Consider the following 15373-nt stretch of genomic DNA (forward strand, 5'->3'; position numbering starts at 1 on the left):
TATTTTATTTATGTTTAATATTTGCTATAAATTAACTTGAAAATCCTTCAAATCATTGTTTCTTGTCTCAGATTTAGTAACAGGGTTGCAAAAATTGCAATCATCATATGTGACCCTGGAGCACAAAACCTTAAAAGTCGCTGGAGTATATTTGTAGCACTAGCCAAAAATACATTTAATGTGTCAAAATTATTTATTTTTCTTTTATGCCCAAAAATCCTTATAAAGTAAAGACATTAAGTAAAGATCATATTCCATGAAAATATTTTGCAAATTTCCTACTGTAAACATATTAAAACTTGATTTTTGATTAGTAATATGCATTGCTAAGAACTTAATTTGGACAACTTTAAAGGTGATTTTCTCAATATTTAGATTTTTTTGCACCTTCAGATTCTAGATTTTCAAATCTCAAACAAATATTATCCTATCATAACAAACCATACATCAAGGGAAAGCTTATTTATTCAGCTTTCAGATGATGTATAAATCAAAATTTCGAAGAATTTACCCATATGACTGGTTTTGTTGTCCCGGGTCAGATATAAAAACCCCTTGAGATGGACAAATGTTTTCTAAAATATCATCTCTTTTCACTAACATATTGTTGAAAAAAAGTTTATTTGTATACCCTAATCGTGGATAGTGCCATTTGTGGGCCCAACACAATGGAGGATCTCTAGGCTAAATTGTGGTCAGTCTATCCAAATTTCTCATCTTCAAGGGCTGCTTGGTGTGTCTGCCTCCTATGCAGCCCTCTAGAAAGGGTGTGATAGTTTTGATTCTATCCATAACGTGTACAAACCAGGATCTTTGTTTTTGTTTGGACGAATGACCTTTGGCTGACTCATGAGCTCTTTCAAATGTAGATCCTGAAGTGTTGTTGACCTTAGCAGACTTATTCTACTGAATTCTGTTCCGCCTTGACCTTTCAGCACCATTCAGACTGACTGCTCTGACTGTACTGGATTCTGATAAGTACTGTACTGTACTGGAGATAAGAAAAGAGCAAGTGGGTACAGGAAGTGATGGAGTGATGTCAGAGCACCCACAGGAAAGCACGTAATGGAGGATTGGAATGTGCTTTTTATCTACCCATTCAATGTGTTACCACATTAATATAACATAATGTATACATATATATAAATGTCTTTATTGTCAAACAAATTTAATGCATATTTGCCAAATAAAACTATTAGTTTATTTTAGAAAAATCTTACTGAACCCAAATGTTTTAATGGTATGTTATGTTATGCACATTTTTTTTATCCTCTCGAATCTATAGGTTTGCACGAAGGACTTCTGGTTGCTGCAAATCACAGTCCTCTACATCCCTTAACAGTATTAAAAGGGTTTAGTGTAGCATGGCAAGTGATCTACATTTGAAAACATTTCTGACCAGCTCCAGGCCATGTTTGCATGAACTCAAATTAGGCTCAGCTTTGCCATTGATGAAGTGCAGGTCATTGTGATGTGTACACAAGCACTTCTGGCAGCCTGGCCCATGTTCAAAGCTTGTGGGTTGTATAAAAAGAGCATGGGCAACAGTATTGATTCATAGTGTGGTGCATTATGTCTCTGTGGATGAACACCGCCCCCCTGCTGTGTGTAAATGGGGCCTCAGCTGGACTATCCTGTACCAGAATCATCATCTTTGATTCCATTCACTGTCTACTGCAGAAACCCCTCTTTCTCCTTACTCATTAAACTTAATGGTAGCATCAGCAAGACTGCATCTGATCCATCTTTGTACTGGCACTGAATCAGGACCCCTTATATCCTTAAGTGCCCTGAGGCAGACAGTGTTGCCCTCTTTTATCCCAGCTAGAGTTTTAGCCTTGTCTATATGTTTAACCTATGGGATATGGCTGTGATATTACAGAGGCTTGGCTTGTTCCATTCATCCATGGATCTTTAAAGTGAAAAAATATATATTTTTTAAATGTTCTTATAAGAACTCTTTCTATAAGAAGGTTTTTTGTGAAACCCAGAATGGTTCTTCTATTGCATCGATACAAAAACCACCTTTTGGAACCTTTTAATTTTAGGAATTTAAGAATAATTTTTATTTATGTTGGACGATTTTGTGACTTTTAACTAATGGACCTAGAGGACGGCTTGCTTGTGTTTTCATAAGGTCGATTTTGAAGCACATGCTGTGTATTTCAAGTGTGTTATCAGGTGTGACCCTATTACTGTGCAGCTGGGATTGGAAAAACTGGAGCATCTTTGCTGGTTGCGACGTCTGGGGATTCGCCAATATGTGTTGTTGGCAGACGCCACACCCTTCTGGGCCTTGAGATCTATAAAGGGGCAACTAGACATGAGCAGAGACCTTTTAAGTCTTGCATAAACCTCAAGAGCTGAATTTGCGTTTAATATTTCAATTAGCATCCCTGCTGGAAATCTTACTTTGTGCTTTTGTGTGTGATTTTTAGCGAGAAATGATCAATCAGGTGAGTTGAACTGAATTAAGCATCTAACCTCATTATATCAAGATTGAAGAAATGGCTAATCTGAAAACTAATTTGTTAATTTGGAGTATGTTTTGGATCCTCTGCTCTGCATCTAATTGGCAGAGCCTCGTGTGAAGATTCTGTACCATTGTGTGTGTTGCCAAGCCTGCATAGGGAGTCTTCTAGCACATCTCCCGTTTACAACACTCAGTTGTGCGTGAATGATGAAATTAGGGATGCTTTGTCACTCTGATGCTGGATGTTAGGACCTTTGAATCCTCCTTTTGCTTCCACATCTTTTCTCTTCCCTCCTCCTTTTAACCCCGTGCTTTCTCGCTAATGTGAATTGACCACGTGATTGACGAGACAAATGGCTGGAATACTTGGCCTAGCTTTGGTTCCAGTGTTTTATTTGGTTAATGGAAAGGCAGCTGTTCTAGAGCCAGACACCATCAACTATCCCCAGTGTAGTGAATTCTAATATTTAAATTGATATCCCTATTTGTTTTTCAAGAATGTAACTTTTTTGAATAAGACAGGATGAATACCTTTTTCTCTAGTAAGGGTGGATGTATCTGTGATTATTGATTACAGTAGGTTCTGGCTATGGGTTTGTTGATCCAAAAGCAAGGTCATGAGAACGGGTCTCACTGGGGTATGATTTTCATGCATAAAAACATCCATCTACTGTATTTAGTTTGTGTGTAAATATTCATTAAATGCAGCAAACACACTTTTTATATTTAGTATTGTATCCAAAGTAATTTTGAAATCTTTTTTTTTTTTTTTTTTAAGAGTTAGGATTATACATTTTTTCTTGTTGATTTTCTGGTGAGGTAAAATTGCTTTTGGAAAAGGCAAAATAGGCTATTGAGACAATCTTTAAACAGCAGTATTGCCCTCCTATACAAATACGCCAGTGATGAATGACCTGCATCCTGCTCATGGAGACTCGGGAAACAATCCCTTTTCATCTCTCCGTAGCTTCTGTTTGAGAAGATCATCCTCTCTCTTCGTTGTTTTCATCTTTTCCTGGAAAGTGAATCACTTGTATGAGCTCCCACCCTATAACAAACCAATTTGATGGACATTTGTCATCTGTAAAATATTATAGATCTATTATATTTTAAACAAGCGGCAACCTTCTGGTCTCTCTTGAAACCAACAAGGAAGTGACTTCAACTGTATTGCATCAACTGGGCGCTAGAGGCTGGCTGCAAAAGAGAGTCAATCCCATAGACTCCCTATGTTAAAATGCCCAACTTTACAGCAGAAAAAAAAACATGTTTACAGCCTGGGACAAAAAGTGGTTTTGGTCTTTGTAATTTTACACTTCATTACAATTGGTAGGGGGGTGATTTTCATTTATAACCATCCATTTAAATTATATTAATCCTTACAGTTCTAAGTTAAACGGACCCTTCTGCACACTTTAGGCCTCAAAAGTTCTCTTTAGAAACCTACGGGTGATGTCACGGACACTACATCCATGTGTGTTTTTTTTTTATTTTTTTTTTATACAGTCTATGGTTTTAAACCAAATTTAAACTTTTCAGTTGGTTGCATGTGTAGATGTTGTTAAGTGATTTGCGTGTGCGTTTGTGAATTCATGAGGTTGGACCATCGTCTCCCCAGGCGTTTGACCAGGGAGAGTGTTGGGTGGCTCTTTGTTTATCCTGGTCAGGGATGTGGAAATGACAGGCAACAGAAGCACGGCAGATCTGACTGAATAAATACAGGTCTCCTATTATTAACTCACAAGATTATTTTAGTAAAGACTGGAAATCTGCAGTGGCATCAAGTTGGGAAACGATGACGATAGTTTTGCAATAATGAGAGCGATGAGAAGGGACCGGCAGATATTTAGTGTTCTTCATTCCAGGAAAAGAGCACTCAAATTCTTGCTTTTATGTGTTGCAAATAGTGCCGCCTGTGCAAGTCTGCAGCAAATTTAAACCTGCAACTTTTTAAGAGTCAGCGTCCTAGACCAAATTAATTGACACATGGTTTTCTTTATGCCTTCATTGTGAAAGCAAGGGAGATCACAGATTTCTGCTTTGTACGCCAACCTTTGCACTTTGCACGAAGACATTTTAAAATGCATTGTGTGACAGATTGGCTGATTGATTTGTGCACATTCGTCCTGATCATCTCCAATATCTGTCTTGTAATGACAAGGTTGTGTGTTTGGATGACTGAGTTCTGGAGGTAATAAACATGGAGACTTTGTGGTGCCACTGAGATATTACTTGACTCTAATTTTATAAACATTTAAAGCAGTGCAATCCTTGGGAAGAAAAACTCTCCACATCATCTAAGAGAATAAGTTTTTCTTATACTTAATCCTGATTAGCATACTGAGTGAATATACAGTACGATCAAAGAGTTTGGTTTTTGGCACTTAATTTTTTCACAAATATTGAACTTGTGTACGCATTCATGAAAACGTGGCTTGTCAAGCAGTTTTCCTTCCTGTTTTAATGTATTTCCAATTGAAACAGGATGTTTGGAAAGGACATATAAAATGCTTTGTCTTATTTATTTATGAAATAAATTATAATGAACAGTGATGTATCTAGTCAAGGCAACTGGTATAAGTTGGAGGCATTTGATTGGACAAAAAGTTCAAATTATTATGTCTTAGTGCAGGATGTGAAATCAGTATTTTTTCCTGAAATAGAAATTGTTAGGTGGGTATATATATATGCAAAAATCATTTTTTATTAACTTTTAGGCATACACTAGCATATAAATGACCTCAGAACTAGCACACATGGACTAAAAGGCTCAAAACTTTGATTTCATGGGGTTTTAAAAACATCTTCCATATATAGTAGCCATGAATAATCACACAAACCTTTGAACTGTTCTCCAGAATTTGCTTGTGAGTCCTTAGTATACTTCGGTCTGTTAGAAAGAAACATTTCATGGAAAAGTGTGGTCCAGTGATAGATGTGTGATGGGTGTAGTCCAGGGGGGTGTGAGACACTCTTCATGTTCTGACTTTATCTCTGAAAGGTCATGTAGGCAGGCTGCTGTTTTTACACAGGGCTTGTACATTTTACAGCTACTGAACAGGCTTGGTAGTACAGACCGCATGCTTACATAATGGCATGAGTGTGACTTCAGTGCCGCCCAGAGCAGTGGCCAGTTTTATATACCTCATCTGTCTTCCCACAGTGTTTTTCCAGTGACATTTTTAGTCTGGCTGTTATTTTAGTGTTTTGATGAACAGCTCATTTTCATTCCTGAATCCTTTGACCAGTTAGACCAGCCTCTAAAATAAGACAGTCCTGTCTGCTGCTACCATCAGCTGAGTAGTGAATCATTAGATCAGTTGTGTCTTTGGTCATGTAATATCAATAGCCATAATTAAGAAATTGTTTTATTCATCAGGAATTTACTGGATCATAAAAATTGGATGTTCCATACCAGAATGAAGACAGATCAAAATGATGTTTCCATAAGGCTTTGCAAAGGCATTTTTTCAGCAGTCTTTTACAATGATCTATACGACTGTGTGGAGGAACATCATATGTTACTAAAGTAACACACTGCAGTTAGGTATCTAGCATGTTATTGGGACTTGGAGCTGATCTCATTGACTGGAATGTAGAGCTTACTAGAACGAAAAACTGTAGTGGAATAGCATCCAGGTCTCGTGCAGTAAATGGAAAGGCAATCATGACCTGTTCAGTAGGACATATTTCATCAGTCTTCGGCGAAATGCTTCAAATGGAGAAATCTTAAACATTTCCAGCACACATCCTCAGTTGGATTCTTGATACTTTTTCTATTCAATCTCTTCTTTTACATTTTCAATCTGTTTTTCCCCAAACACAATGTGGCACTCAGTCACACACATAATTTTGTGTTTTTCAGCCTCTCTTGGAGATAAAGGGCTGCTTTAATAACACTTAAGGATCTCAGGGATCAGTGGGAATACGGCCTGTGATCACTCCCATATGTAGGGATCGTGCCAGAAACAGTGGCATTGGCTGAGCACCAGCATCCCTGCACCTCAGTCTGCCTGTTACATGTGGTCTCTGACAACCTGTGCTGACTCGAATAAGATGATTTAGGTTAGACAGTACCATCTGTTGACCAAGGAGACTGATTTGCACACTGCCATGGCACCATGTGTCATGCACTTTATGCAACTTATCATTTGAAAGCTGTCACGTCTGGAACAATTTGTTTTGTGCTTGGGTTTTTTTTTTCCAACTAAAATTTTTTTTTTCTTTCTAAATCTATTTAAAAATTCTGTAAAGTTCCAGTTCATACATACAGTGAGCTGAAAATTGTTCTTCTGTGATGAGCATGTTTAAAGTGAACTGCATTCTGATATTTTTAGGACAGAGTAAAAAATGTAAGGATAATACAACTGGCAGAATTAAGGTGGAAAATGCTTATTAAAAGAAAAAGAAAAATCTTGAAAAGAAAACCTTTTCATAGTACACTGCTGGGTAGTTTGGCCATAATCTTTTATTATATCTTAGGGAAAAATAGATGTTACCAATTACCACCAATTAAAATTTGGAAATGTTGTTCAATGTTTATTTAGTCAACTTATCTTTGCTGTCTAGCGATGACCTGTATAGTTCTGTCACTTACTTTTATTAATCTGTGAATACCACACGCCTCTCTTAAGATTTGTTTTGCTATTTTGGTCCCTGTCTAGATAGGGGTGTGTGTTGTGTGTGTGTTTGTGGTGTCCACACACAGTGGCTCACCAAGGGACCTCCCTTTGATACTGAATAGAGATAAAATTCTTCTTTTCAGCGAGTAGGCTCTTTTCTTCTTTTAAAGAGCCTACTCGCAGACAGTTTAATGGCAAAGCCACTGTGCCCTGAGCTTCAGTCTAAACATCCCCTTGGTACTGTTTTTGTTGACTGTGTGGAAAGCTGTCTTTAGCTTTCTGCCTGCAACACTCCTCTCTTTCTCTGGGAAGTAATTGCAATCAAACTACGAAGAAGATCAGAGACAAACAGTGAGGAAAAGAGAGGTATGCAGGGAGGAAAGGGCTGTTGTGTTTGTGTGTTTCTGTGCTCCCTCGCTCACATCTGGAATACTAAGCTGAGAGTTGGACTCTCTTGTTGATTCATTTTAATTTTTTCCTACGATGACTGAGGCCAGCTAGTCCTCACCACGAGTACATTTGTTTTTCTCCTGGAGGTAAAGGCAGAGTGAATGAAGGGAAATCTGGATCTTATTTGAAGCGGTTTCTTTCTGGCTTGACGTTCTGCTTGTATCCTCCCCACAGCTCAGCTGGAAAGTGCCTCGTGCGAGGAGCTTACTGCGGTCGTGTCCCGAGTCACCCATCCCTGAGGAGGACAGCTGTACCATAGTCATGGGAAAACACTCCTCAATGTTCTGTGTTTTCCTAAAAGTCATTGGACTTGAGTTGTTGGTGTGGTTGGAGGAATGTTTCCACTCATGCTCCTCAAGGAACATGGAAGTTTCTTTGTGATTATGCCCAGTCATCACTGAGTTACTGTACGTTAGCCCAACAACAAACCAAACCCCCCTCTCTATTATTACTGCTCCTGAAGTTGGGCTCAATAAACCAGAGATCTGCAAACTGCAAACACAGAGCTCTGAGCTTTTGGAGTAAACCACATCTGTATCAGATGAATGCTGGACTTGCGAATGGAAACTACTCTCTAAATACACTGTTTATAGTTTTTTTTATATAACTATACAGTGTACTATAATGTTTCTGAAATGGTTTAAGAACAGAAAGTGAGGGGGTTGGATAAGATTTGCATGGATGCAAAAGTGTAAGAACTACTTAGGTGCCGCCACGTGTCTATAATTCCTTTCAAGACTGTGAGTTTTCATATATCAGATTATATGTCTGCATCTAAATCAATCTAAATCATTAATTTTGATAATGGTGTATAATTGCATGCTTCGATGCACACTTGTTGTTTTGAAGCTGTTCCTTGCCACAAGATGTCACGCAAGATCATGTGATGGTTTCAGAGGAATGCTTTTAATTATATATTTTTTTTAATAAATCTTACTGCCCCCAAGCGTTTTGAATAGAAGTGTAATTCACAAGTTGAATTATGCCCATTTAATATCCTGTTTTGTGGACTACACTCATGTGTGAAATATGTAGAGTCGTTTGATGCACTCACAGGTGATGTGTTGATCTCTGTAGACCAGCTGGGTCTGTGGTTTGTGTTAGTTTATCTGTGTTTTCTGGGCTTTCCATGCTCCCATTAAAAACACACACACTGTAAGACATGCCATGTGTGGTGTGACGAATGCACAGTGGTCACAAGCCCACTTGTGTCTACTTGCATCCATTTTCCTCATGCTGCATGAGAGCAGACTAACTCTGAGCTTAATGCCTCTGATAGGCCCACACATCCCAAAAAATTACTTTAGATCACATTATTATGCTGTGACTGTTGGGTCTTATAATGGCATAAATTAATGCTCGGTGTCAAGTTTAAGAGCTTTGCCAGACACCAGAGTTCCATTGCTGATTTGAGCTTGTTCCATCACACACTACTGACCTCTGACCCAGAGATCAAAGTTTATAAGGTCAGGCCGTGGGAAGCACAATTCACACAGTTGCTGTCCATTTTCAAACAGCATGAAGTTGGGATCATGGGAAAGACTGAGAATACCAGGAATCTGTTGTAACATTTGAACTGTGTTGAGAAAATTTTTAAATACAATATTACATTACTTACAAAAAAGTAATTACATTTAATTAGTTTGTTAATATGAACAATGTTTCTTGTGACTATTAATGTTTTATGGCAGTCTAACTTAAAATTTAAAAATCAAGATGTAAACTGAAATCATACTTCTTGTTTTCCCTTTTAATTTATTATTTACAAACACTTCTTGAAACTTCTGGATTCAAAAATGAATATTGAAGATTGGCACTACTATATCTGTTAATAATATATTATAGTTAATATACTTTATAGTTAAAGTTCTGTTCTATTACCATTACATTATATAGTAGGAATTCAAATATTGTGAACAACTGTGATGGTCGAGGGGTCACACAATTTTCTGCCGTCCACACTGGTGTCAGACCGCATCACTAAGTAAACACACTGGTATTTCTTGCACGTTGAAGCACATCTTTTGGAGCAGCCCAACAGTTATCTCCATTAAACTCATTCTTCATGATTTAGCTGCTCATTTTTTTAGTATTCTTAGCAAATCCACATCTCAGATAGATGATGAATTCCTCTGGCAGGTTGGTCGATTATGAAATGGCATCTTTGGTGGAGATTTGGTGCTGTTTTCTGACCCAGGATCAGTTAAGGATTTGATGGGCCGTTTGTTATATAATATTAAATGTCACTGATTCAATGAGTCACATCTATTGATGAACAGCTTTCGGGAGTGTGTGTTTGTTGTGACATGGTACAGGTTTGGTGTGGCTCTCATCTTGAGGGATGAATTACACAACAAGCCGCGAGGAGGATGAGGAATCTATTACATTCTGCATACATCCTGTTCACATTAGTCTGTCCTCCTACACACATACACAGAAACATGCCCTCAGATTGAATGTTTCCTTTGCTGCTTATGATTTGTTATCAGTAACAATTTAAATGAAGTGTAACTTATAAACTGCCGTTCATTATAATGGCTTATTTCAGCTATTTAGATGAGCTAAATATGTTTCCTAAGCTAGCAACACTTGCAGTACTGCTCATAGTCAAAAGTGCATTCAGTTGTTTGGTGCTAATTAAAAAAAAAAGTTTTACCAATTTAGAAATTAATCAACATCAAGCATGCAAAAATTTTGGATTTGTGTCAAGTGTGAGAGGTATGTGAGCCCTGGTCGTTTCAGTTTAGCTTGAAAGAAATTTGTTTAGACTTGGTGTTTATAATATATTTATATGTGGTGTTGGCGCAGTGGATAAGACCAGAGACAATTTATAAGAGACATGCCACTTCCTCAATCCTCAATACAACTATATAAGGAAAACCCATAACGGCAAAGATGGCGGTTGTATGCACATGTCCCGCCCCTCCCGCTGGAAAGCCAATCATCTGCTTTTAACAGTCAAGCCGGGAAACATTTAAGCCTATCGTCTGGTTCCACTAACGTATGCGCACAGTTGAGGAACCCTTGCGCATGCGTAGTAAAAGTATAACCTTATTTTGAGGCAAAGTCATAAAAAATTGTCAGCAATTTTTATCATATTTTACTGCTGTTTCTATACATGCAGTTTTTATGTCCCAGTTATTTGACCCAGTGTGACTTCTTTTCCAGAAAATATGGTAGCACCCAGAAAGCATTTTTTCCAAGTTGACACATGAAGGTAATGGTGGACTTGCAGTAATCTCCTTTGATGATAATTATGTTGATATAGATCTGATTCAGCACACTCACAGAATGTGGACAATGCAAGAACATGGCAGTGTTGGTAGTACACATGTTTCTGTATTAATTATTAGGTATGAAGTATTAACGCTGCTGGCTCTCCTATGTAGCTCTATCAGAGCTGTGAGTGGAATGTGTAAGGCAGTGATGAGAAACAGATGCCTCCTCTGCAGGTTTGATGCTGCACGTGGCCGCTGTCTCTCCAGACGGATTTTGCATAAAACGGAAAAGGTGCGAGCCAAGCTGTCCGGTCCAGCATTGATTAGACTAGACTACCGTGGCATGGCTTTGCAGCACGTGCGATCACAGACCTTCTGGTGATGATGATGCTGATGTTGTTGTTGTCACATGTACACACACATACTCACTTGCTCTTCTACACGGCCAGTGTGTTTATCAGCAGGGACCTTTTCATGCATAGATTGAGTTTCTGTAGCGGCCCACGCCCCGGGCCTGCCAGTCCAGGCCCAAATCACAGGGCTGCTAACCGCAGGGAGCTAATTGTAGCACAGCTCCCTGAAACGCTTCCCTTTAATTCTCTCCCTGGTTTCACTCACTCGCTCTCCTCGGATCAAACATAAACAATTGCTGATAAAGCCGCAGAGGGCATCTGGGCTGCAGAGATGAGCCAAGAGAACATGCAAGGAGTGGAATCTGAATCCGAAGACTTTCCAGAAACCTGAGACTGACATGTTTAGAATCATTAATCATTAGAAGCAGGAACCAATTACACTATAGTGGAGGCATTTTAGGGGCTTTTTAGTATTTACTTTTAAAAAAAGTAGAGACAGACAGGAAAGTGCAGAGCGAGGGGGATGTGGGAGCTGGATCTGACCCAAGCCAGATTCAAACCCCGATCCATAAGAGTCTTTATGGTAATAATTCAGTACCATAGTATACAGTACCATTTAAAAATTTTAGGGTCTGTAATATATATATTTTAATGAATACTTTTATTCAGCAAGGATACATATGATCAAAAATTACAGTATTCTTTTGAACTTTCTATTCCGCAAATAATCCTGATTTTCTTTTTTTATGAGTTTCCAGTTTCTACTACAGTGTTAACTACAGTCTACTACCCTCTGGAGTCTAAGGGTAAAGTCTAATCTCACTGTAATCAGCACAAACTGGGCTATAATAATATAAGAAATGCATGTATGTACATGATTGTGTTTTTGAGAAAAAAAATATGCGTGGTTAGTGAAAAACTAAAAATGTTAAAACACTTGAATAAGGCAAAAAAACACATAAAGAACAATGGTTCCCGGGATTTTTGAGAACTGGAGCTTGTAGCCTAGAATTTTTCTTTCTAAATGATGTGAAAATCATCTTGTTTACTCACTCACAGAGAACAATATATTGATTTAAATTTTCTAAGACACTTTTTGTTGGTAAAAGTCATATGCGAGTAGGCGTCAACTACCATGAATATCATTGTGATTTACACCTGAGAAGACAAAGGCCTGCATAATGAGCTGCATAATGAGCCATTCAGTCATCTGTGCCACTGAGAGGAAGGAGTTACAAGAGAGAATGCAAGAACAAAATAAATCTATATAATTTTATGTTTGTAGTTTATTTAGAATATATTTAATTATCCCACAACATAATTTAATATCCACTTGGGGGTGCAGTTAAACAGTTTATTAGAAACAATCAAAGCTGACTTTCAAACAAATTGTTTGGCATCCTTACTCCAGTCACACAATCCTTCAGAATCCTTTTAACAATCTTATTTTCTACAAAAAAAACATTTATTGTTATTATTATTATAATTATTATTAATGTTGAAAAGAGCTGAGAATATTTTTCTGGGTTTTTAGGGGGAATAAATTGAAAGAAAAGCATGTTTTTACATTTGTGACAGTTATCTATTTGTTACATTTATATTATTTACATCAAGCTTTTGAATGGTATAGTATTGTACATTGTTATTGAAACTTCATAATGTTTCACATTATTATATAATTAGTCAGGAATTATAGTTTGGAAAAAGTATTTGGAAAAAGTCTAACTAGTAAAATGTTTACACGTTATGTGAAAACTAGTACAAGTATATAAATAAATAAAAAGAGACTTACTCATGTTTATGATCTCTGCTGAATAAAGTGCTGCATTCTTTTTTTCTGAGGAAATCCATTTCTCAAATCCTCAACCACATGACATCTTTTTGGGGTGAATTATGTCTTATTCCTCTCATCGCGAAGCAAACAGTAAAATAAACACTTGAAGAACAGGCTCGCTGCTTTTTCTTCTGTTATGGGCGTATTCAAGCCGCGCGCTTCAGTTTGAATCTGAATAGCGCGTTCAGCGCGGGGGCGTGGTCACATTAGATATAATGAAGGGAGACTTGAAAAACAGACATCGCGTTGTTTTCATATGGATTACTTTATCACAGAATATCTGTTTTCGGCGGCACTTGTTTAGTTTAAAAATAGACATGTCAAGCTTTCTATAGATATCTCCCCCATGTATTTTCGTTGAGTATTCACGGAGTAACAGTTCATTTTAATGACTTGTTTGTAAATGAAGATAAGCGCAGACAAAGGCTGCAGACAGCACACCTTGTTTGTTATCTTTATTTTATAAGTGCACAAAGTTTTGTTGTTATTATGTCTGTATCCAAAAAAAAGTAGACCCTTTACAGATTCGATTGATGTATTGCTCTTATCTGTACGATTAAAACTGAAAGTGTAATTTAAGGTCTTTTCGGGGTTATCAGGAGAAAATGACTCAAAACGCGTATCCGCGTTAATCGACTCGAAAGGGTTAAGCTGACTTCGAAATGATAATAAATGTTTCTTGAGCAGCAAATCAGCTGATTTCTGAAGGATCATGTGACACTGAAGACTGGAGTAATGATGCTGAAAATTCAGCTTTACAATCTCAGGAATAAATTACATTTAAAAATATTTATTTGAATAGAAAACAGTTATTTTAAATTGTAATAATATTTCATAGTTTTTATTATTGTATTTTTTATCAAATAAATGCAGCTTTGGGAAGCGTAGGAAACTTCTCTCAAAAACATAAAGAAATCTTTCATACCACAAACTATCGAATGGTAGTGTATATCAAAGTACTATGTTTTTATCATCTGTGAGACCATCCCTGTACAATGATAGGGTCATAATACAGTGGATTTTGTAAAAGTGGTCATGGGACATGTTGATAATCCTTCAGCTGTGCTGGTGTTTTAAGATATTTGCAGTGGTCTCTGCTCTCCATTTCTGATGATCCCGCCGGCTGATCTGATGAAGATCTAAACTCTGGAACATCTGGCTAGCACTTCATCATCTCACTGCCCAGTTTCCCTCTGCATATTTGAGAAGGACTGACCCACAATTACAGGCTTGCCAGACTTCAAGTGACCCCCAATGCGTATCGTACATAACCTATGGAATGTTGGCTTTAGAATGATTGGTTAAGAAATTGTTCCAACAACAACCGTAAATAGCCCATGTCTAGTATATATATATTTTTCCTTTCCGTAACATGGTTACGGTGGAGATTTCTGTGGCCTGGTACAGTCTGTCCACGAGGTTTCCTCAGCAGTAACAGGATATTTTCAGACCAAAGTACCTAAGAAGGATTTTAATAACGTAAGAGGATTATTCCCATTCTGTTATGCACAGTGTAACAGTGCTTATTTTTTTCATTGCCTAGTACATAAACTACTTATTAGAGGATTGGTGTGTGTTGCACAGACATTAGACACTGGAGAGCGGTATTGGCTTAGCGTTTTAACAGTGATTGAAATGTGTTGCTGCTAAGCATGACAAAACCATTTACTACTGGAGAGGATGATTTCCAAACCATCTGATATGAACACTGATGATAAGACACTGATATGTGCAGATGCGTGCATCACACACACCGGGTCTCCATGTGTCCTGCGCAGTGTTCGATTCTACGGGATGGGATTCTTGTTATCTAGAAATCTTTTATGCTTTGAGTGCTGAGTACAAAGAAGAATTGGACCTGTGATGTTACATAAGCACTTTATAATTTACAGAAGTGACAACATTGGCCATCGGTAACATTCGTTTGTGCAGTCTCTGTCATGTATTGTCAATTTCTGTGTGTCCTAGTGGTCACCAGAGGGCAGTGTGTGATCATGAAACGTTAAAGTGGCTCATCATGAAATCTGAGGACTGTGATGCATGTGCATTAGGGCAGAGCCCTAAGAAATCAGCATGTTGTGAGGTTCATGTCAAATTTCTTAGCATGAGTATTGAATGATAGTGCTTTTAGTTGCTTTTTTTTCTGAGGCATGTACAACTAAAATTTGTATTAAAATAGTCTCAAGTACATTACCTATTTTAAAAGTTTGGGGTTGATAAAACATTTAAATTTAGCTCCCCAATGCTGCATTTAATTAATCAAAAATACTTTAATCAATGAAATATTGAAATATTATGATTTTCTCCAGTTCACTTCAGTCTCCAGTCCAGTCATGTGAGCATCTCATGATCCTTCAGAAATCATTCTGATATGCTGATTTGATGCTCAATACATATTTCTTCTTGTTTGCTACTTAATGATT

The 15373-nt window shown here is 37.6% G+C and overlaps 1 protein-coding gene across 5 annotated transcripts in view; it reads left to right on the plus strand.

Moving 5' to 3' along the window:
- LOC132152778 (ras-associated and pleckstrin homology domains-containing protein 1-like) overlaps positions 1 to 15373 on the plus strand; it is a 64524-nt gene that overhangs the window by 24023 nt on the left and 25128 nt on the right. The gene's annotated exons all lie outside the window — the stretch shown is intronic.

Source organism: Carassius carassius, chromosome 11 (genome assembly GCF_963082965.1).
Source record: "Carassius carassius chromosome 11, fCarCar2.1, whole genome shotgun sequence".
Taxonomy (NCBI): domain Eukaryota; kingdom Metazoa; phylum Chordata; class Actinopteri; order Cypriniformes; family Cyprinidae; genus Carassius; species Carassius carassius.